Below are 20,724 nucleotides of genomic sequence, written 5' to 3' on the forward strand. Positions count from 1 at the left end.
GGAAGGCGTGGCTAGGGCACGAGACCTTCACGTGACCGAGAGAGGCGCGAGCAAAGGAGCCAATCAAAGAGAGGCGTCTGAAAGCAGCCAATCAGAGCCTCGCCGGGACATATAAAAGGAGCTGCAGCAGAGGTGAGCGCTATTTGCCGGTGGGGACTCCGAAGGTGAGGCTGGCGTCTGTGATGAGACTTGAGCGCTGCCGTTTTCGTTCCGCTGCTTCGTGAGTATTCCCCTCCCGTTGGGCCTGGAGTCTCCCCTTCGGCTGGGACCCTGCCCTGCATCCCTCACCCGCTCGGCCTAAAAACCCGTGCGCCTGGGGCCTGACTCTGCCTTGGGTGCCGTCCCACATGGGGGCGGCCGGGCCCGCGGCGTCCGGCCGCTTTTCCCCGGGGGCTGCGGGGCGGCCGGGCCCGCGGCGTCGGGCCGCCTTTCCCCGGGGGCTGCGGGGCGGCCGGGCCCGCGGCGTCGGGCCGCCTTTCCCCGGGGGCTGCGGGGCGGCCGGGCCCGCGGCGTCGGGCCGCCTTTCCCCGGGGGCTGCGGGGCGGCCGGGCCCGCGGCGTCGGGCCGCCTTTCCCCGGGGGCTGCGGGGCGGCCGGGCCCGCGGCGTCGGGCCGCCTTTCCCCGGGGGCTGCGGGGCGGCCGGGCCCGCGGCGTCGGGCCGCCTTTCCCCGGGGGCTGCGGGGCGGCCGGGCCCGCGGCGTCGGGCCGCCTTTCCCCGGGGGCTGCGGGGCGGCCGGGCCCGCGGCGTCGGGCCGCCTTTCCCCGGGGGCTGCGGGGCCTCCTGAGCGCAAGGGTCGGAGGTGAGGGCGGATCCTACGTACGTTGCTCTTCACGGTACTGCTCTCTCTCTCTCTCTCCCCTCAGGGTGCTAGGTCCGGCGCTCATTGACTGGCGGGAGTGGAGCGGGGACTTTGCAACTGTACTACATTACAGCTAGGAAGCTCTGGACTTTAGTTTAAGGGGTGGTTGCTGTGCTTAGGGGGCACTAGGAGCAGCAACGTGCACTACGGGAGACTTCCCCTCTTTCGCTCTGTGCTGACTATTAACCAGGGTGGCCACCTCTTTTTTCCTCCTTCCTGCCCCACAATATCACTCTCTGCCTCTGTCTAGTGTGTGTTAGGCAACCTAACATTTTCTCCTTGACTCTCTGCTTGCTGACCTGTGCCTGGTATATTAGAAGTGTATGTCTCTCCTCATCCTCTCGCCTTTATCTCTATGCCTCATCTGTTGTATTCAGGAGACTTTGTTCAGTTTAGCTGCCGCTTCCTGCCTATGGAAGCTCTCCTGTCCCTTTGTGCAATCTACCTGCTCCTCCTTCTCCCTTCCGCTCTTGGCTCTCTTCCACCCTAGTGCCCTGTGAAAACTATAACAGCTCTTTTTCCCCCCTTTCACCTCTGCTGGCTTCGTTTCCCCATTAAAGTGCCCCTTTGTCTTCAGTCATTTGCCCCTACTGCCCATTGTGTAGCAAAGCCTTCCATTTCTCCATCTGGTGCCCCTAAAGCCTGTTCCTCGGGATAGCCACCCTTCCTCCCACTCCTGCCTCGGGGGGCGTCCATGAGGCGCATTACCGTCCTTTTCTCCACTTTCCTTTCAGCTGTACTTAGTCCTGGTGTTGAGGTAGTTTGAGCCCCTGTCTCCTCTCAGTTTTTAATGGCCCTTGTGGGCTATAGTTGCCTCTGCTCCCCTTTCACTGTCTGCTGTCCTTCCTGCCCTTTTTGCAAGAGAGCTGCCCCTTTCTTGCCCCCCGTAGCGGCTATGAAATAAGGGCGTCCTTTTCCCGCTTGTTCTTCATTATTGAGCCTATCCTCCCTCGGTCCCCTTTCATCCTCTGCGTGCCCTGGTGGGCGTTAAAATGTGGGTTTTGCCTCCTTCTCGCCTCCTCAGTCCGCTGCCCCTACAGCCCGTTGACTCTGAGGAGGGGACAGGGCAGCTTTACTGCATAACGACGCCCCCTATGGCGTGGAGAGGGTAAACGGGGGTGAGGGGCGGGTCTCTGCACAGTGGACACTAGGAGCGGTAATGTAGTAGGAGGGCTCTTTGCCCTCTTGAACTCTCTGCTGCCCCTAGCGTCCATTAGCTTGTAAAGGGGGGGGAAACGGGACAATGGGCCTCACCCCCTGTGCTGTCCCCTAGTGGCCGTTGGGAGGTATAACATGTCTTCCTTCCCTCTTTTGCCCTGAGTGAGGGTTGGTTATGGAGGCTAGGCCGCCCCTGTTTTCTGCCCTGAGTTGTGCCTCTTAGCCTTTCGATCTGCCTTTCCCGCCTTTTGACCCTCTTGCCCCTTTCCTCGACCTTTCCCTGTTGTCCTAGTGCCCGTTGTACTTGAACTGCCTTCTTTTTCCCCTTCTCCCTCTCTGCTCCCCATTGTGCGTGTTACGGCCACCCTCCTCAATTTGCTCCCTCTATTGCTGTTGTGTGGTATACAAGTGCTTTTGCTCGGAGCTGACTATTAACCGGGGTGGCCTACTCTTTTTTCCTCCTCCCCGCCCCGCTATTTCACACTCTGCCTCTGCCTAGTGCGTGTTAGGCAACCTAACCTTTTCTCCTTGACTGTCTGCTCTCCTGTGCCTCTTACGTTAGAAATGTGTCTCTCTCCTCCTCCCCCCCTTTACCTCTATGCCTCATCTGTTGTATCCAGGAGACCTTGTTCAGTTTAGCTGCCGCTTCCTCCCTATAGAAGCTCTCCTTCCCCTTTGTGTGCTTTGTGCAATCTACCTGCTCCTCCTTCTCCCTTCCGCTCTTGGCTCTCTTCCACCCTAGTGCCCTGTGTAAACAATAACAGCTCTCTTCCCCCCTTTCACCTCTGCTGTGTTCGTTTCCCCATTAGCTTTATAAGTGCCCCTTTGTCTTCAGTCATTTGCCCCTACTGCCCATTGTGTAGTAAAGCCTTCCATTTTGCCATCTGGTGCCCCTAAAGCCTGTTCCTCAGGATAGCCACCCTTCCTTCCACTCCTGCCTCGGGGGGCGTCCATGAGGCGCATAACCGTCCTTTTCTCCACTTTGCTTTCAGCTGTACTTAGTCGTGGTGTTGAGGTAGTTTGAGCCCCTGTCTCCTCTCAGTTTTTAATGGCCCTTGTGGGCTATAGTTGCCTCTGCTCCCCTTTCACTGTCTGCTGTCCTTCCTGCCCTTTTTGCAAGAGAGCTGCCCCTTTCTTGCCCCCGGTAGCGGCTATGAAATAAGGGCGTCCTTTTCCCGCTTGTTCTTCATTATTGAGCCTATCCTCCCTCGGTCCCCTTTCATCCTCTGCGTGCCCTGGTGGGCGTTAAAATGTGGGTTTTGCCTCCTTCTCGCCTCCTCAGTCCGCTGCCCCTACAGCCCGTTGACTCTGAGGAGGGGACAGGGCAGCTTTACTGCATAAGGACGCCCCCTATGGCGTGGAGAGGGTAAACGGGGGTGAGGGGCGGGTCCCTGCACAGTGACACTAGAAGGGGTAATGTAGTAAGGAGGGCTCTTTGCCCTCTTGAGCACTCTGCTGCCCCTAGCGTCCATTAGGTTGTAAAAGGAGGGCGTGGGGGGAAGGAACAATGGCCCTCAGCCCCTGTGCTGCCCCCTAGTGGCCGTTGGGAGGTAGAACATGTCTTCCCTCCCTCTTTTGCCATTTGTGAGGGTTGGTTATGGAGGCTAGGCGCCCCTGTTTTCTGCCCTGAGTTGTGCCTCTTAGCCTTTCGATCTGCCTTTCCCGCCTTTTGGCCCTCTTCTCCCTTTCCTCCTCCTCTCCCTGTTGTCCTAGTGCCCGTTGTACTTGGACTGCTTTCGTTCCCCTTCTCTCCTCCCCATTGTGCGTTACCTCCCCCTTCCTCAGTCTACCTGTAGTGTTGTTTTGTGGTATAGAAGTATCTACGCTCTGTGCTGGCTATTAACCGGGGTGGCCGCCTTTCCCTCTCTCCCACCATTTCACTCTCCATCTGCCTACTGCATGTTAGGTAATCTAGGCCTCCTCTCCTGTGCTTCAAAAGTTACGTGTGTCTTCTTCTCCTCCTCCTCCCCCCCCCCCCCTTCTATGCCTCCTCTGTTGTGTTCAGGAGACTTGGTTTAGTTCAGCCACCACTTTATTCCTGCTTTGAATTCTCTGCTGCCTCTCGTATTGCTTAGACTGTATAAGCGGTCCACCTCCGTCTCCTGCTGCTTCCCCCCAGTGGCCAATGTGAAGAATAGCCTTCTGGGGCTCTGCTCCCCATTGTGTCGGTTATGCAGGATAGGCACGCTTGTTCCTTCCCCTTCTTTTCTGCCCTCAGTGGTGCTCTTTAAGCTTTTTCTACCATCTTAGCCCAAGTGCTTATTGCGCAGTGTAGCTGACGCTTTTAATTTTACCGCTTGTGCCTAGTGTAATTGTGCTTAGTGTCCCCTTACCCATATACCTTATAGCAGTGGTCTCCAACCTTTCTACACCCGAGATCGCTTTTTAAATCTCCAAACAGGCGAAGATCTACCAGCCTGCCCCTTCCTTGAAGCCCCGCCCTCTCTATTCCCCTCCTGTCCATCACTTGCTATCCCCAGCCCTTACTTACAGACTCTGATAAACAGTTTATTTTTAAATTATGCGATGTTTAAAATTAAAATCATGTGTTTATAGTTATGAAATAAATGTTTTTTATTCATGCTATTTAAATCTAAAATGAAGCATTTATAATTATACATTTTGTGGGGACAGAGTTCTGCGGCGGGGGGCAGGGAAGAGGACAGGGTTCTGCAGCAGGGGACAGAGTGCCAGTGGGGAAAGGTTTCTGCAGCTGGGGACAGGGTGTCAGTGGGGACAGGAATAGAGACAGATTTCTGTAGCTGGGAACAGGGGAGTGGGAACAGAATTCTGTGGCTGGGGAGCGGGGTGCCAGTGGAGGCAGAGAGTCCCCTGCTTCTGCCTCCTCTCAGGATTCCACCCCAGAGGGAAAGCAGCGTGTGCCTGCCCCGGGGCTGAACTCCTCTCTTCTCCCCCCCCCCGCCCGCCCGTGCAGGGAAACCCAGTGCGTGCCTGCCCCGGGGCTGACTCACCCCTCCTGTGTGGTGCAGGGAGCCAATGCTCCCTCCCGCAGTACACCCGGCAGAGCAGCTAGCGCTACTTCGGGAATCGCTGGAAGTGGTGCTAAGCTGCAGGACTTCTGTCCATCCCCGGGAAGCCTACACTACCTCCATTTTCACTTTAGGTAGGTAGTGGGGCTTCTCGGGGGTGGGAGGGAAATGAGGGCGGGGCGGACAGGATGCCTCGCTATCGACTGGTCGTGGCCTCACGATTGACCAGTCGATCACGATCGACCTGTTGGTGACCACAGCCTTATAGTGATCTTGTCTGTTTTAAGCTAGTTTTTTTCCTTCATCAGACTTCCTCTAATTGGTCAACATGATGCCTGATGATGGAATTGGCACACAAGCGCTGTGGATGAGAACAAAAGAATTACGGTAAGGCTTCCCTTTCCCTAGTGTTACCATTCCTTCCATGTGTGCTCTTTAGCAGGTATAAATGCCCCTTGAACATGAAAGCATCTGCTACCTATAGCTTCTGTGGCTGACAATATACGCACCCTTTCCTCTCCTTTGATTCTCTTACCCTATTTTCCATTGTGGAATATAACGGCTTCTTTCCCATTATGTGTTTTTGTTGGTCCTCACGCTCTTCCTCAGTGTAGCTGCCGCTTATTTGATTGACGGTCCTCTGCTGTTTGCTCCCCTTAGGAAGAATAAAGATCCCTTACCCACTTTTCTCTTGAAACCTCCTAGTCCCCATTACTTGTACTCAGATTTGCTACCCTTTCCCTCCTTTTCTCTCCCTGGTGTGTTCCGTATTCAATGTTAGGCAGATGATCCTTTCCCTCTCACTCCTCAATGGAGCCAATACCCCCTTCTCACCTTCTATACTTTGATCTGAGCTAGGGAGCATACCTTCCATTTAGATTCCCGCTATGACCTTTTAGGCCATTGAACTCACCCATAAATCCCTCCTGGGTCCTCGCCTGTCGGGCGCTTGCTTGCCTGTTTGGCTCGTCGCGGCTGTCTGTATTGCCCCCTTCTTCAGCATGGCCGCCCCAAATTCCCCTGGGACCTTCTGCCTCCTGCAGTGGGTTTTACGCGGTAGAGCTGCCCTTTTTCCCCTCCTCAGAGTCAACGGGCAGTAGGGGCTGCGGACTGGGAGGGGGGGGGGGAAAGGGCAGCTCTACTGCACGAGACCCAGTGTGGGATAGAGAAGGCGAAAGGGGAGTTTAGGGGCCAGGTGTGCTGCACGACGGGGCAATAGAGGTGGCGGCGGCGGCGGCGGCAGTGTCCCATATTGCCTGACGGCCACTAGGCGCAGCAGTCTAGCGAGGGAGCCGCTTGGCGCCCCCTCGTCCCTTTTCTGGTCCCAGTCCCCTTTTGGGCTTCCCCACACCCCTGTCCTCTGCTGCTCCGAGTGCCGGTTACGCCGTACAAGCTCCCCTTTGCCCGCTTCCCGTCTCGGCTCCAAGCTGGTGTTCCTTGGGCGGGGCCCGGGCCTCCTCTTGGCTGCCCTGCATCCATGCTCCTCCTAAGGGGTTGCTGTACGGTGTCGGTGCCCTTCCCTCTCCTGAGTCTCCTTAATGCTTCCTCCTTTCATACGGTAGAGCTGCCCCTTAGATACTCTCTCCCTCTTCAGCACTGCTGCCTCGTTTTCCCCTGTGTGCATTATAGCTGCCCTAGTGGGCCTTGGCCTCTAGTGCCCCTTGTACAGGTGTGGGCCGTTTGGTCGCCCTCTGCTGCCCCTCTCCTGCTCTCCTCTCGCTATGGCCCTTTAGGCCCTGGACCTCACCCGTCCCTCCTCGAGCCTCGGCTCTCGCTAGCGTCTTGTGAGGCCGAGGAAGTGTCCTCCGCTGAGCCCTGGTGACCGTTCTGCAATTTAGCCTCCCCCCTCTTTGTCCTATTGCGCGCCTCCCTCCCCCGGGCCGGTGCCCGTGATGCGGGTCGGACGCTTGCTTGCCCGTTTGGCTCGTCCCGGCTGTCTGTATTGCCCTTTCTTCAGCATGGCCTCCCCTAATTCCCCTGGGACCTTCTGCCTCCTGCAGTGGGTTTTACGCAGTAGAGCTGCCCTTTTTCCCCCCCTCAGTGTCAACGGGCAGTAGGGGCCGCGGACTGGGAGGGGGGGGGGAAAGGGCAGCTCTACTGCACGAGACCCAGTGTGGGATAGAGAAGGCGAAAGGGGAGTTTAGGGGCCAGGTGTGCTGCCTGACGGGGCAATAGAGGCGGCGGCAGTGTCCCATATTGCCTGACGGCCACTAGGCGCAGCAGTCTAGAGAGGGAGCCGCTTGGCGCCCCTTCGTCCCTTTTCTTGTCCCAGTCCCCTTTTGGGCTTCCCCACGCCCCTGTCCTCTGCTGCTCCGAGTGCCCGTTACGCCGTACAGGCTCCCCTTTGCCCGCTTCCCGTCTCGGCTCCAAGCTGGTGTTCCTTGGGCGGGGCCCGGGCCTCCTCTTGGCTGCCCTGCATCCATGCTCCTCCTAAGGGGTTGCTGTACGGTGTCGGTGCCCTTCCCTCTCCTGAGTCTCCTTAATGCTTCCTCCTTTCATACGGTAGAGCTGCCCCTTAGACGCTCTCTCCCTCTTCAGCACTGCTGCCTCGTTTTCCCCTGTGTGCATTATAGCTGCCCGAGTGGGCCTTGGTCTCTAGTGCCCCTTGTACAGGTGTGGGCCGTTTGGTCGCCGTCTGCTGCCCCTCTCCTGCTCTCCTCCCGCTATGGCCCTTTAGGCCGCTGACCTCACTCGTCCATCCCTCCTGGGTCCTCGCCTGTCCCCCCGCTGTTTGGGAGGCGATCCACCGGGCCTCTCTGGCCCTTCCCCCCGCCCACTCCTGCTGCGCCCTAGTGGCCATTCTAAGGTATAGCGCTCCCCCTTCTCCTAGTCAAGGTGCCTTTTGGTAACTGGGTTTGGTTCTTTAAAGGATTTGAAACTACAGACAGAGGAATACTCTTTTTAGGGTCAAACAAAGACTTTTTTATTTTTTCTATTTAAATCAATTTACTATTCTTGATTTTTTTTTTAAGACAATATAATATACAAAGAAAAAGTAAAAAAAAATAGTACAGTTAAAAAAAGCAAGAAATAAAAACTTCTCTTCCAGAGATACCCTCCTGATTTACTTTTAAACAATTTATGGAGTTAACAAATATATAATATTTATGTTAAGAAAGATAGAAGCATTGCTTAGGTTCAGGAGATATTCTTTTGTTTATGTTTTTTCTGTCTTTGTGTTTTTCGTTGGAACTCACCACTGGTGTTCGTTCTTTTTTGGAGTTTATTTGTTCCCCTTTCGGAGCTTATGTACGGCAGCGAGATTCAGCGCCGGGGAGGGAGCTTTGGTTGATCAGACTTAGGATTTTGGATTCGCAACCCGTCCACTCTTGGTCTGTTTCAGCTAACTTTATATATCTTGTTTGGGTATTTTGGTGGTACTCCTCCACTCGCTTGACAATTGCTGACATTAGATTTTTGTTGTCTTATTCTGGTTTTACAAAAACTTTCGTCTGCTCCTTTTGGGGTAATTAGCACTTTTGTTGCATACCTCTGTCTGAGTTATTTACTTCTTTAAAAGCGGCGGGGTTATTGTTGGTCATCTAATCAAATTTTGTTTTCATTTTTATCTCCTGTATCTCAGAATGCTGACTTGCTTTGACACTTACAATTAAACTAGTGCTCATTTGACATATTCTGGGTAGGCTTTAACACATCCTTTTGAGTCAAATGAGACACTTTAATTACAATAACTTTATTTCCCTCTGTGCTTGTGGATTTGCTATTTGCTCGTTTTCTATTTGTTTTATTTTCATAAATGTTATAGTTTGTTTTTGGGAAAAATTTTTACACATATAGAATATTCTTATTACAATTATTAATATTATTATTGTACAAATAATCTAAAACTCTTTTTTTGATATCAACATGGATAAAAAGTTTTAAACACTTGCTTTTTGTCGTCTTGTACTTTTTATACTTAATTGTTTTATCTAAATTATGTAATACGTTTACTATTGTTATGGGTGATTCGTTTACGTGTTTTACAGTTTGATTCTTGATTGCTAGCTTAATACATTTTCTAACTTTTAACAAAATGTTCTAATTTCGTTTCTTTACGTCTAGATTTATAACTTCTATTTTTTGTAAGTTTAGTTTTTGTATTGTGAAATGCTCTACTGGTAATATTACTTGGGTGTCTTGGAAAGTTTGTTTTGTTATGGCTTTCATTTCTTTTGTTAAAAATCGGATCTACGACACTATATTTTGTTCAGTAGTCTTATTGCTTTTTTTAGTGCAGTTGTAACTCATTTGTGTTAAGTTTTATAGTTTGTTTACATTACGAAAAGGTACGGTGACATTCATTTTAACTGGTATAACATAACATTTATTATGCATTATTTTTTTGCTTAACAATTGCTAAATTGAGTCACTACAGTGACAAACAATTAAATGGGTTTGGTTAGAGCTTATGTATTCTTTACATTTATTTGGTAACTAATTAATTTTACTCGTTAATGTGGACACAACTTTTTGTCTATTAAACAATGCTGGTTTACACATCTTGAACTTTTCTGAACTATTACATTAATGCTTAGGTGTAGAAACTATTCTTTTTCTTTATACTTCACTTGTTTCTTTATATCTTTCTTGTTGGTATAATTATTGCTTCTTATCTTATATTAATTCTATGGGATGTTATTTCATGACTGATTTGTGCTGTATCTGGTATTTTGACGAATGGTGCTTTTTTACTTATCCCTCTCTCATCTTTCTTAATTTTTTGCAATAATTTTTTTCTAAAACTACTACTACTACTACTACTGTACAAACTTATGCAATTTAGATTATTTAAATACATAGATATATTGTTACTTTATTCTTGTTTTATCGGCATTTGTATTAGATATGTTTACAGCTGTATTTACTTAATGTAATAATTTTGCCGTTTCAGCTTTTTCATGGTGACTATTATTTTTCTACTTAATGAATTAATTGCTAACAAATCTGGTTTTACATCCTCCTCCCATTGCTTTAATAATTTTTTTGGTTGCTTATATATCTTCTTTTCTTTTTTCGTGACTTTCATGTTGTGCAATTTATACTATGTTCTATTCTTTCTTTCTTTTTTATATGCTGGTTGCAATCTTATTATTACTCTTCCTGTTTTTGTTGGTTGTAAATTTGAGGGGGGTATTACAACTGTTAATGTTGGAAGGGTTGCATTACTATCTGATGTAGCTAAGGCTGTGGTTCCAGATAGTGGAATTGTTACAAATGTGGTTTGGATCTATGGGTTGTGTGTTTCTGTTGGGTTGCTAATATTAAGCTATACGCCATATAATGGTGTTATGCTAAAGCTAAATAAACTTTGGTTTGGGGCTTGCATGCTTATCATTGTATGGGGGGGAGACGGGGGAGTGTGCGCTTTCATATGATTTGTTTACTTAATTGTTCATGTTAGCTTTAATACTATACAAGCGGGACATATTCTAACTGGTATCATTTTGTTGAATTATAACTAGAGTTTGATTTACAGGCAGTCCCCGGGTTACGTACAAGATGGGGACTGTAGGTTTGTTCTTAAGTTGAATTTGTATGTAAGTCGGAACTGGTACATACTGTAGGGGGAAACTCTAGCCAAACATTTCTCCAGAGCTCAGTTTTATTCTCCCACACCTCACTTCCCTCAGTCCTTTATTCTCAAGCTGAGGTGTCTGCTGAGAAAAGCCGCTCCGCGTCTCCCTGGTCCGCTGGGGGGAAGCAGCGAGTGCGGGGTTGCCTCACCCCGTTTGTAAGTAGGGATCCGATGTAAGTCGGATCCATGTAACCCGGGGACTGCCTGTACTTCTTCTTTCCTAGTGGGGGTGGTATAGTTTATTTTACACACTTGCCACTGGGCTGGTTTGTTAGCTAATTTAGTTTGGGTGGTGGTGGTGTTTTTGACTTGGGTCTAGTTTTGTTGTAATGGATCATACTTACTATTTAAGCTGGTCTATCTTGCACTGTTAACGTGATTTTTAGTGATGATGAACAACTTGTAATATATAATCTTGTGGAACTGTTAATTTCATTCTTTACTACTTAGCTAATTATGGTGTGCTAATCTTTTTCTTGTTTTTGTTGTGATTACATAGGTGAATGGTAACTTTTTTGGTCTTTCTAATGCTACTCTTTTCTCTTTATTTTTCGTTGGCTATACAATCTATATTTTTTCTCTTTGCTTTATAGGAGGGCTTTTTTTAGTTTGGTTGCTGCTTGGGTTTTATATCTGGCTGTCGGCTTGTATGTTCATTTACATTTAATAAAACTGTATCTAATACTAGGTGTTAACCTTTAAAGGTGCTATTTTTAGTTGCTGTTTTAAGGTATCAGTTTTCTTTTCTGCTACTTTGTTGGATTGAGGATGGTATGGGAAATTTAAATGCTATGTTATGCCTTTTTCTATGGACTATTGTTCTAATTTTTTTACTTCTAAATGGTGGGCTTCTATCTGATTGTATTATTTGTGGGCGTCTTTAAGCTGCTATTATTTTTTCTAAGGCTTTTAGTATGTGTTTTGCTTTTGGTTTTTTAAAAAGGAATTACTATAGTACTCTGATTTCTTAACTCTACCACAACTACTCGCTTTGGGTATTGTTTAGCACTCGGTAATGGTCTTATTATAAATCTGTTTGCTAATGGTTTCCTGGTTTATGATATTCTGGGTTATATGCTTTATTAGGCATATTTTAGCTGATTTATACGTTTAGTATTGTGGCAAATTTTACAGGCTTTTATGTATTTTTTCATGTTCTTTTATTTTAATTCTTGATTCTCTTCCTGTATATTGCTTTATCTATTCTCTTTCTTTTTGTGTCTTCAAAGTGGCTTGTGTATTCATGTAAGTATTTTATGAATGGATTTACTTCTTCTTTTTCTTTGTTTTTTTCTACTAACACTTTAAATTCTTGCAATTCTTTATCTAGTTGTTTGTGGTTAGTGTTGTATCTTTCTTTATGGCTAGGGATATGTTTTACTGATGTACCACTTACGTGATTTCTGATGATGGTCTATATTTCTCTCCACCCTGCATGTGTTTCAATGTCTGTGTTCTTTTTTAACAGTCTTTTTATACCATACATACTATCTATGCTTAATTTTTATGGTGACTTTCTTGTGTATGTTGTAATCTTATTCTAACTTTTTCTACTTCTGCTTCTTTTCTTTTAACACAATAAAGAACTTGTTTTCACATTTGGTACAGTAATATCTTGCTTTTGTTTTTCCCCCTTTCATGCTTTTATCTGTTAATATCTAGGGTGTTTCTGTTATTCTTGGTGTAGCTTTTGGGGCTTTAGGGCATTACATTTTTTCTTAGTTTAACATTTGACTAACTAGCTCGCTATAATACAGTTTTTCTTAAGTATTTGTCTGGCTTTCAAAGTTTGGTGGTATTATTTTTATGGTAAGCTATGCTAAAGCTGACACTTTTGGAGTGTGTAAAGTAAGACTTACACTTGTCATTAAAAAAGTACTTATCTTTTATTTTATTAAACTTATAATAGTTTTCTATATTCACTATAATGTTTTGGGGGTTTGTTAAATTGCAAAATCAATTTATCTACTTTTTCTTGTTTTTCTCTTTGTGTTACCCACTCTTCATTCTAGTTAATTTGTAATTCTCTTGGGGGTTTCTTAGGGTCTTACTTTTTTAATAGAGTGGGGTGTTACAAATTTTGGTTTAATTCTATTAAGGCTGCTTGGGCTTTTTCATTGTAGATAATTAAATCTTTCTTTCTTTCTTTTTAATAATTTCAATAAGGGTTTTATTTTATGTCTTAACTGTTGAATACTTGCTTCATTATAATTTACTATGCTTAAAACTTCTTGTAGCTGTTTGTGGGTTTTCGGAGGGTTATTTAACTACTTACTTACACCATTGGGGTAAGTTGTACTTATTGTTTTATTTTCTATCACTTGAATTCTTAGAAGGGAGTATTTACTTTGGGCTATAGTTACTTTTCTTTCGTTTATTTGCTATCTTTGAGTGGTTAAGTGTTCTATAGCTTCTTGTGTCTTGTCTCTTCTTAAAAGGTCATCTACATAGTATATTATTCGGGGATCTTGTTCTTAACTTTGTTGACTAAGGGTATACTTTATGGCATCTGTTGCTAATGTGCTGGTGAATTTTTATAACCTTGGGGGTAATGCGTTCCACCTATAGTATTTTCTTCTAATTGAAAAATTTAAGGTTCTTTTTTATAGGTATACTATAAAACATATCGTTTAAATCTATTAGTGCTCTTTATTTTAATTCTTCTTTTTCTTTTAAATATTGTTCTATAGTTGGTTTGTTTTAGGGGGGGTGGTGGTAAAGGCAACTGGTTGTATTGCTTCATTTATTTTTCTATAATCTCTTTTTTCTTTTTTTTTGGTATTCTTTATGCTGGACTTTTATATTGGGTGTGTAATACTTGTTTAATTTATTAGTAACTCTTTTAATGACTGATTAATGGGTTCTTTTCTTTCTGCTTTTGTTGGTATACTATTCACCTTTTGTGACATGTAATTTTTCATTGGATATTTGTATTGATAATACTGTTTTTAAATTCTGTCGTATTGTTGGATTCTGTATTATTATATTTATGCTTAGTATATTCTTTTCTTTTAGTACTACTGTGGTTTTTGTTACATTCTGTTTTTGTTTTACTTTTATTACTTCTGGTTGATACATTTTATCTTCATTTAGTCTTGACGTTCATATTTTACGTTTTCTTTTTTAATGTGGTACTTTTGCTTCATTTATTATGGTTATTTGGGCTTTTGTATCTAATAACTATTTAAATTGTTCATAATTCTTGGTGTTCTAATTTAATACTTCAGCACTTATATAAATTCTATTATCTTTTTTTCTTGGATTGTTTCGGGGCTTCTGCTACTCGTTTTTTGATTTAGAGAATTTTTGTCTATTCCTGCTATCTTTTTTTTTTTCTATTGCTGCTTGTTTCTGTTCTTGGGGCGTTATCTTTTTAAAATCTGGTTTACTGTATCTATTTCTTAACAGAAAACTAAATATGGCTTTTTCTTCTGTGTTTGGGTCTTTCCCCTTCTTCGGGGTTTGGAAATTTTCGCACGTTTTACGCGTGTCTCTCGGGGGATCGTATGTTGGTGCTGAGGTATGTTTGCGTACTACTTTTAAATCATTTATAGTTTCTAATATTCCCCAAACACTAGTCTTTGTTAGGGCTGTTGGCTACAATTTTAGGCTTTGGTTTCTTTCGTTCTCTTCTACTCTTTGCTATACTGTTTGTGGTGTTACTTTGTCTTCTTGTTATCAGACCTGGATCTTGTATATATTTAAATTGGTGAGGATCAGCTCTCTGTGCTGCTGTTAACTGTTTTTGGCTTTTTTCAACTAGTGCTAAAGTACACGGACCCCTTTAGTTGGATCTCATTTGTCGGCAGTTAAATATTTTCTTTTCTTTTTTTTAGCATATTTTATAAGGTCTTCTAGTACTTGTTAGTTGTTTGACTTGGCAATTTTAATATTTCTGGGCTACTTCTATTTCGGTACGGATCTGTCGCGTATCGGCTGTTCTTTCTAATATGTTTTGCAGTTTTTTCTAATTTGTTTCTTTAGATGGGGTTTTTTGTGTTACGTCTGGTAATAGTATTTTGCAATCTTTTAACTTTTATTTTGCTAGATCATTATTAGCTATTAAACATCTTAACTTTGAACATGTTACATGTAGGGTTATAGGTATGATTTTTTTCCCCTATTGCTAGAAGTGCTCTTATTTTGGGCATGTTTTTCTTCCCTTTCATCTTTATTACGATAGAACTAGTGGTTGAGAGGTTTTATACCTTCTGTTTTGTTTAACTTATCAAAAGGGCATCTTCTGCTCTTGTCAAATCCTGTTCGTGACGCCATTTTGGTAACTGGGTTTGGTTCTTTAAAGGATTTGAAACTACAGACAGAGGAATACTTTTTTTTTTTTTTAGGGTCAAACAGATTTTTTCTATTTACTTTATAATTAATTTTCTATTGAAATCAATTTACTATTTTTGATTTTTTAAGACCATATAATATACAAAGAAAGTAGAAAAATAGTACAGTTAAAAAAAAAAAAAAAAAAAAACCCCCAAGAAATACTAACTTCTCTTACAGATATACACTCCTGATTTACTTTTAAACAATTTATGGAGTTAACAAATATATAATCTTTATGTTAAGAAAGATAGAAGCTTTGCTTAGATTCAGGAGATATTCTTTTCTTTGTTTTTTCTTTCCTTAGATTTTTTGTTGCAACTTACGACTGGTGTTCGTTCTTTTTTTAGAGTTTATTTGTTCCCCTTTCGGAGCTTATGTACGGCAGCGAGATTCAGCGCCAAAGAGGGAGCTTTAGTTGATTAAATTTAGTTTTTTAGATTCGCAACCCGTCCACTCTTAGTCTGTTTCAGCTAACTTGTTTTAGTATTTTTAGTACTCCTCCACTCGCTTGACAATTGCTGACATTAGATTTTTGTTGTCTTATTCTGCTTTTACAAAAACTTTCGTCTGCTCCTTTTGAGGTAATTAGCACATTTGTTGCATACTGCTGTCTGAGTTACTTACTCGTTTAAAAGCGGCGGGGTTATTGTTGGTCATCTAATCAAATTTTGTTTTCATTTTTATCTCCTGTATCTCACAATGCTGCCTCTCTTTGACAGTTACAATTAAACTAGTGCTCATTTGACATATTCCAAGTAAGCTTCAACACATCCTTTTCACAGTAGGCAAAAGAGACGGCCCTTTTCTCTTTGACACGCTTCTTCTGTCTGCAGTGCCCGCGAGCTCCTAGAGCTGCCCTGTCCCTGCTTTTCAGCGTCTGTGTCCACCAGGGCAGCATAGCACGCACTCCTTTTAGTCCTTTTCTGCCCCGGGTGCCCCTTCGCACTCTCTCCTTCCGCTCTGGCCCCAAGTGCCCAGCATATAGGTGGGCCTCTTTGCCCCCTTAGCCGCATAAACACCTCCTCTCCTCCCGCTATGGCCTTTTAGGCCCTGGACCTCACCCGTCCCTCCTTGAGCCTCGGCTCTCCCTAGCGTCTTGTGAGGCCGAGGAAGTGTCCTCTGCTGAGCCCTGGTGACCATTCCGCAGTTTGGCCTCCCCTTTTTCCTATTGCGCGCCCCCCCCCCCCCCCCCCCTCCGGGGCCGGTACCCGTGATGCGGGTCGGGCGCTTGCTTGCCCGCTCGGCGCGTCCCGGCTGTCTGTATTGCCCCCTTCTTCAGCGTGGCCGCCCCTAATTCCCCTGGGACCTTCTGCCTCCTGCAGTGGCCTTTACGCGGTAGAGCTGCCCTTTTTCCCCTCCTCAGAGTCAACGGGCAGTAGGGGCCGCGGACGGGGGGGGGGGGGGAAAGGGCAGCTCTACTGCACGAGACCCAGTGTGGGATAGAGAAGGCGAAAGGGGAGTTTAGGGGCCAGGTGTGCTGCATGACGGGGCAATAGAGGCGGCGGCGGCGGCAGTGTCCGTGTTGCCTGACGGCCACTAGGGAGCCGCTTGGCGCCCTCTAGTCCCTTTTCTGGACCCAGTCCCCTTTTGGCTTCCCCATGCCCCTGTCCTCTGCTGCTCCGAGTGCCCGTTACGCCGTACAGGCTCCCCTTTGCCCGCTTCCCTTCTCGGCTCCAAGCTGCTGTTCCTTGGGCGTGGCCCGGGCCTCCTCTTGGCTGCCCTGCATCCATGCTCCTCCTAAGGGGTGCTGTACGGTGTCGGTGCCCTTCCCTCTCCTGAGTCTCCTTAATGCTTCCTCCTTTCATACGGTAGGGCTGCCCCTTAGACACTCTCTCCCTCTTCAGTACTGCTGCCTGGCTTTCCCCTCAGGCCCTGTGTGCATTATAGCTGCCCGCGTGGGCCTTGCCTGTCGCCTTGGCCCCTAGTGCCCGTTGTACAGGTGTGGCCGTTGGGTTGCCCTCTGCTGCCCCTTAGGCTGGGCAGCGGCCCCTTTCCTGCTCTCCTCCCGCTATGGCCCTTTAGACCGTTGACCTCACCCGTCCATCCCTCCTGGCTCCTCGCCTGTCCCCGCTGTTTGGGAGGCGAACCACCGGGCCTCGCTGGCCCTTCCCCCCCACTCGCTTCTGCCGCGCCCTAGTGGCCATTCTAAGGTATAGCGCCCCCCTTCTCCCGTGTCCCCTTTCCCCCAGTTGCCACCAGGGCAGGATAGCACGCACTCCTTTTAGTACTTTTCTTACCTAGGTGCCCGTTCCCTCTCTCCTTCCACTCTGGCCCCTAGTGCCCGGCATAGAGGTCTGCTTAGTAGGCAGCAGGGTAGCACCATCATGCCATTTTTGAAGGGTTTTTTTTTTTTGGTCTCTCGTGCTCTTTTCCCCTGTACTTTTCTTCCTTCCTTTTCTCCCTACTCTAATGGGTCATGATAGTGTGTCAGGTGCCCTTCCTTCTCCTCAGTCTCCTAAGGGTTAAGTTCTTAGCACATGTTTTCAGCCCAGTGCCCCATTACTAGATTTTAAAGGGAGCAGCCAGATAACTGCTGCGTCCACAGGGGGTTGTGTACGTAGGAGCCGATGTGAGGTGTGAAATGAAAGCTTATGTTCTAATGATTCTGTGTGTGTGGTTCATGTACTTTTATGATGTCTATATGTTGAATTATGGATATGGACTTTGTGCTGATACTGGCCTGAAGTGCCTTTTTATAGGGACGGATGTCCAGTCAATGACTCTGGTAATTAGCAATGGCTCTCAAGGTGCCCAATACACACTTGCAGAATGTGTCTGGGACCGTCAAGCCAGCCAATATCATAGCTTGTGACATGAGACTAAGGGATAGGTCACTTGGCCATGTCACCTGCTCCAGCTTGGAAGATACCAGGGGAGAATATAAAACGCCATGAGGTGGACTGCATCTTGCCTTCAAATCTGCTACTGATTCCAGATGCAGCCTTGCCAGGAACAGCGAGACTGGAAGACTTGTTGGCCCATCCTGACATAGGATGTAAACCAGAGACTTTTAAGATAGCAGTTTGTGACATGTCTGCCTGGAGCCTGCATTGAGAATTTGGTGATTCAATGCATGTAATGTATTCTCCTTAACAACCTTACTCTCGTGCTTTTCTTTCTTTTATTAATAAACCTTTAGGTTTTAGATTCTGAAGGATTGGCTCAGCGTGATCTTGTGGGTAAGATCCGAAGTATAAACTGACCGGGGATTTGTGGATGGTTCTTTGGGACTGGAAAGACCTGTTTGGGGTAGGTGAGATTTGGTTCTATCACCCCCTCACCTGTGTGCAGACTTGGGGCTGATTGTGGCGCACGGAGAGTTGGGGTGTCAGAGGGGTTTTGCTCTTGAGGTTTCCTGCTGTGGTTGGATTGGCAGCTGAAGTGCTCTGCCTGACTGGTATATGACCTGTTTGCAAATAGTCTCCAGTCTGGGGCTGTAATGAGCCGCCCTGGGTTTTGAGCAATTCGCCCTCAGTGGATGCCCTCAGCAGTGCCCAGACCCGGCCTGGTCCATCACGCCCATTGAGTATTTTAGGAACCGCTTTATCCTCTGCAGTCTAGTCCCAAATGTGACCGTTTGCATTCCGTAATAGGTCTTAAGTAATGTTGCCATTGGCTTTTGCTTGTTGCCTGAGGAGGAGACAAAGGCCGTATGTTCCTTCAGAATACCCAGTGTAACACGTGAAAGCAAGGCCAGTTTTTTAAGTCTGTCTTCATATAGGTACTGTTGTATAGATTTTCTGCCTTGTTGTTTGTCTGCACTCTTTCTAGTTTGTGATCGTCTTCAATGAAACGTAGTTCCAGAAACTGGATGCCATATTGAAATGGACGCCTGATTGCTGAGGACTGGAATAGAAGAATTATGGTAAGTCTCCCACTATTCACTGCGTACGTCTTCTGCCATTAGTGCTTTTTAGGAGATATAGCTGCCCCCTTCTGCTACTCCCGGTTCCCCGATAAAAGATATAACCTCCTCTTTTCCCTATTGATTGTAATGTGTCCTAATGCCAACAGGAGCTGGAGCTGTCCCCCTACTCCTTGTGCCCGTTTTTGAATATGGCCTCTCCCTCTCTCTTTTCATTGTGGGATCCTTCCTCTTCAGTAGGAAGCCTTGCCATCTAACATTTCGCTGTTGGTTCTGTTTCCACATACACACACACACACACACACACACAGCTGTTCTGGACTTAGCATCTTGACTCACAAAGGTACTTAGACACAAACTCAGGAGTTGAAGTGTGAATCTGAATTCAGGTGTCTAAATTCCAGTTTTACTCTGCCACTGAACCTTATAGGCACCTAAGTTGACTTGGCGCCTGAGCTTTCAGAGTAGATGTTCCCCGCAAGCCTATCTTTCTGATTCCTCACAGATGATAGATCACCTCACTAGCACTCCAGATGCCTATTGCCCATCAAAACCCCAATGGAAAACAGGAGTTCACCTGCCAATTGCACATGTGGGGGCCCATCTGAAAAGTTGGTTCCTAGGCCGTTTTGCATTCATAATCTGGGCAGCGAAGACTGTATCACCATCGGCTTTACAAGCCAGGGGTCAGTGCTCTCCCCAAACTGAGAGTTTAAGGTTCAGTTCTCCCCTTTGCCTGGTTCTCAGGCTAGTGTCATTCTGAGGCGGTGTCTACACTAAAATTAAGTTCAATGGCTGTGGACATACCCAGTCACTGTGTCGGTGCAGTACATCCTCACTAGCAGTGCTAGCATTGATGCAGAGCGCAGTGCACCGTGTGACAAAGGACATTTGTCCCAGGTTTTGTCACCGTGCCTGTGACCTGCACAGCACAGGCAGATACATGACCCTGGTCGCCCTGGCAACCACAATCCAAGGGCCCTCACCAGCCTTGTTAATGTTAGTGAGTGTGATATGTTCTTACTGTTTTCCTTTAATCCTAGATAATGGGCCCAGGACCCAAGGATCATCACGCCAGCTTGAGGCGGCATCGTCCTCCTGTATACGCATCATAACTTTTTTAGACAAAAGTTGCCATTGAATTGTCTGGCTTTTTTTGTTTGGTTTACTTAGCTTGTTAGGAATAACTACCTGTATTACTGATAAGAAGTTTAATTGGCGATGGGCGGAGTTGCTGTGTAACCTTCATAGTAGATTGGCTTATGTGCTCATTTGGTCTTGCTGCTAGAACCTATGGAATTGCTTGCCCTCCGTCCGCCGCGCCCCTCCTCCCCGATATAATGTATTGTAATGTTTTGCTTAACCAGTGTGTTCCAGCTTAACCCCTGGTTCTCGCTCGACCAGTGCTGTGTGTAATAAATCCTCCGACTTGTTTTCACCACATCCAGAGTGTTGAGACCTTATTCCTAACAAGTAGCTACATCTACTTGAGCTGTGCCGGAAAGGTGCCCTCGAGCCCAGATCCCACACTCCTGCACCCTCCTTCCTGCCCAGACTCCATATGTACACTCCAACTCCTGCCCAGACCCTCCACACTCCTGCAACGGTCCCTATTTCCAGACTCTGCAGCCCCATCCCGCTCCTGCACCCTTCTTCCTGCCCATAACCCTGCACCACCACACTCTAGCACCCTCTCACGCCCAGACCCCACACCTTCCCCCCCCCCCCCAGCCTGCTCCTGAACCCTCTCTCCTGCCCGCATTCTATGTTCCTGGCTCGCGCCCCCTCCCCCCCGCCAGACCTTGCTCTGGCAGCACACGGAGCCCCCCTAATTTTTGATCCCATCTTAGACACTAGCAGGGCCCCACAACTTCCACTAGCCCCAGCCTAAGGCAGACTTTTGAAAAACATGGTCAAAAAGTATTGCTTGTTTGCCAT

General features: G+C 46.6%; 1 long non-coding RNA gene across 2 annotated transcripts; it reads left to right on the plus strand.

Moving 5' to 3' along the window:
* Window positions 1-126: 126 nt before the first annotated feature.
* LOC142827907 (uncharacterized) lies at window positions 127-20,229 on the plus strand. Of its 2 annotated transcripts, XR_012902709.2 has the most exons (5): window positions 127-220; window positions 5,317-5,395; window positions 18,061-18,170; window positions 18,693-18,786; window positions 19,830-20,229. It is a non-coding gene; the product is annotated as an uncharacterized LOC142827907 (long non-coding RNA). The 2 variants fall into 2 exon arrangements; XR_016349203.1 differs by having other exon boundaries at window positions 18,061-18,786.
* The last annotated feature ends 495 nt before the right edge of the window (window positions 20,230-20,724 follow it).

Source organism: Pelodiscus sinensis, chromosome 3 (assembly GCF_052426305.1).
Source record: "Pelodiscus sinensis isolate ZL-2025 chromosome 3, ASM5242630v1, whole genome shotgun sequence".
Classification (NCBI taxonomy): Eukaryota; Metazoa; Chordata; order Testudines; family Trionychidae; genus Pelodiscus; species Pelodiscus sinensis.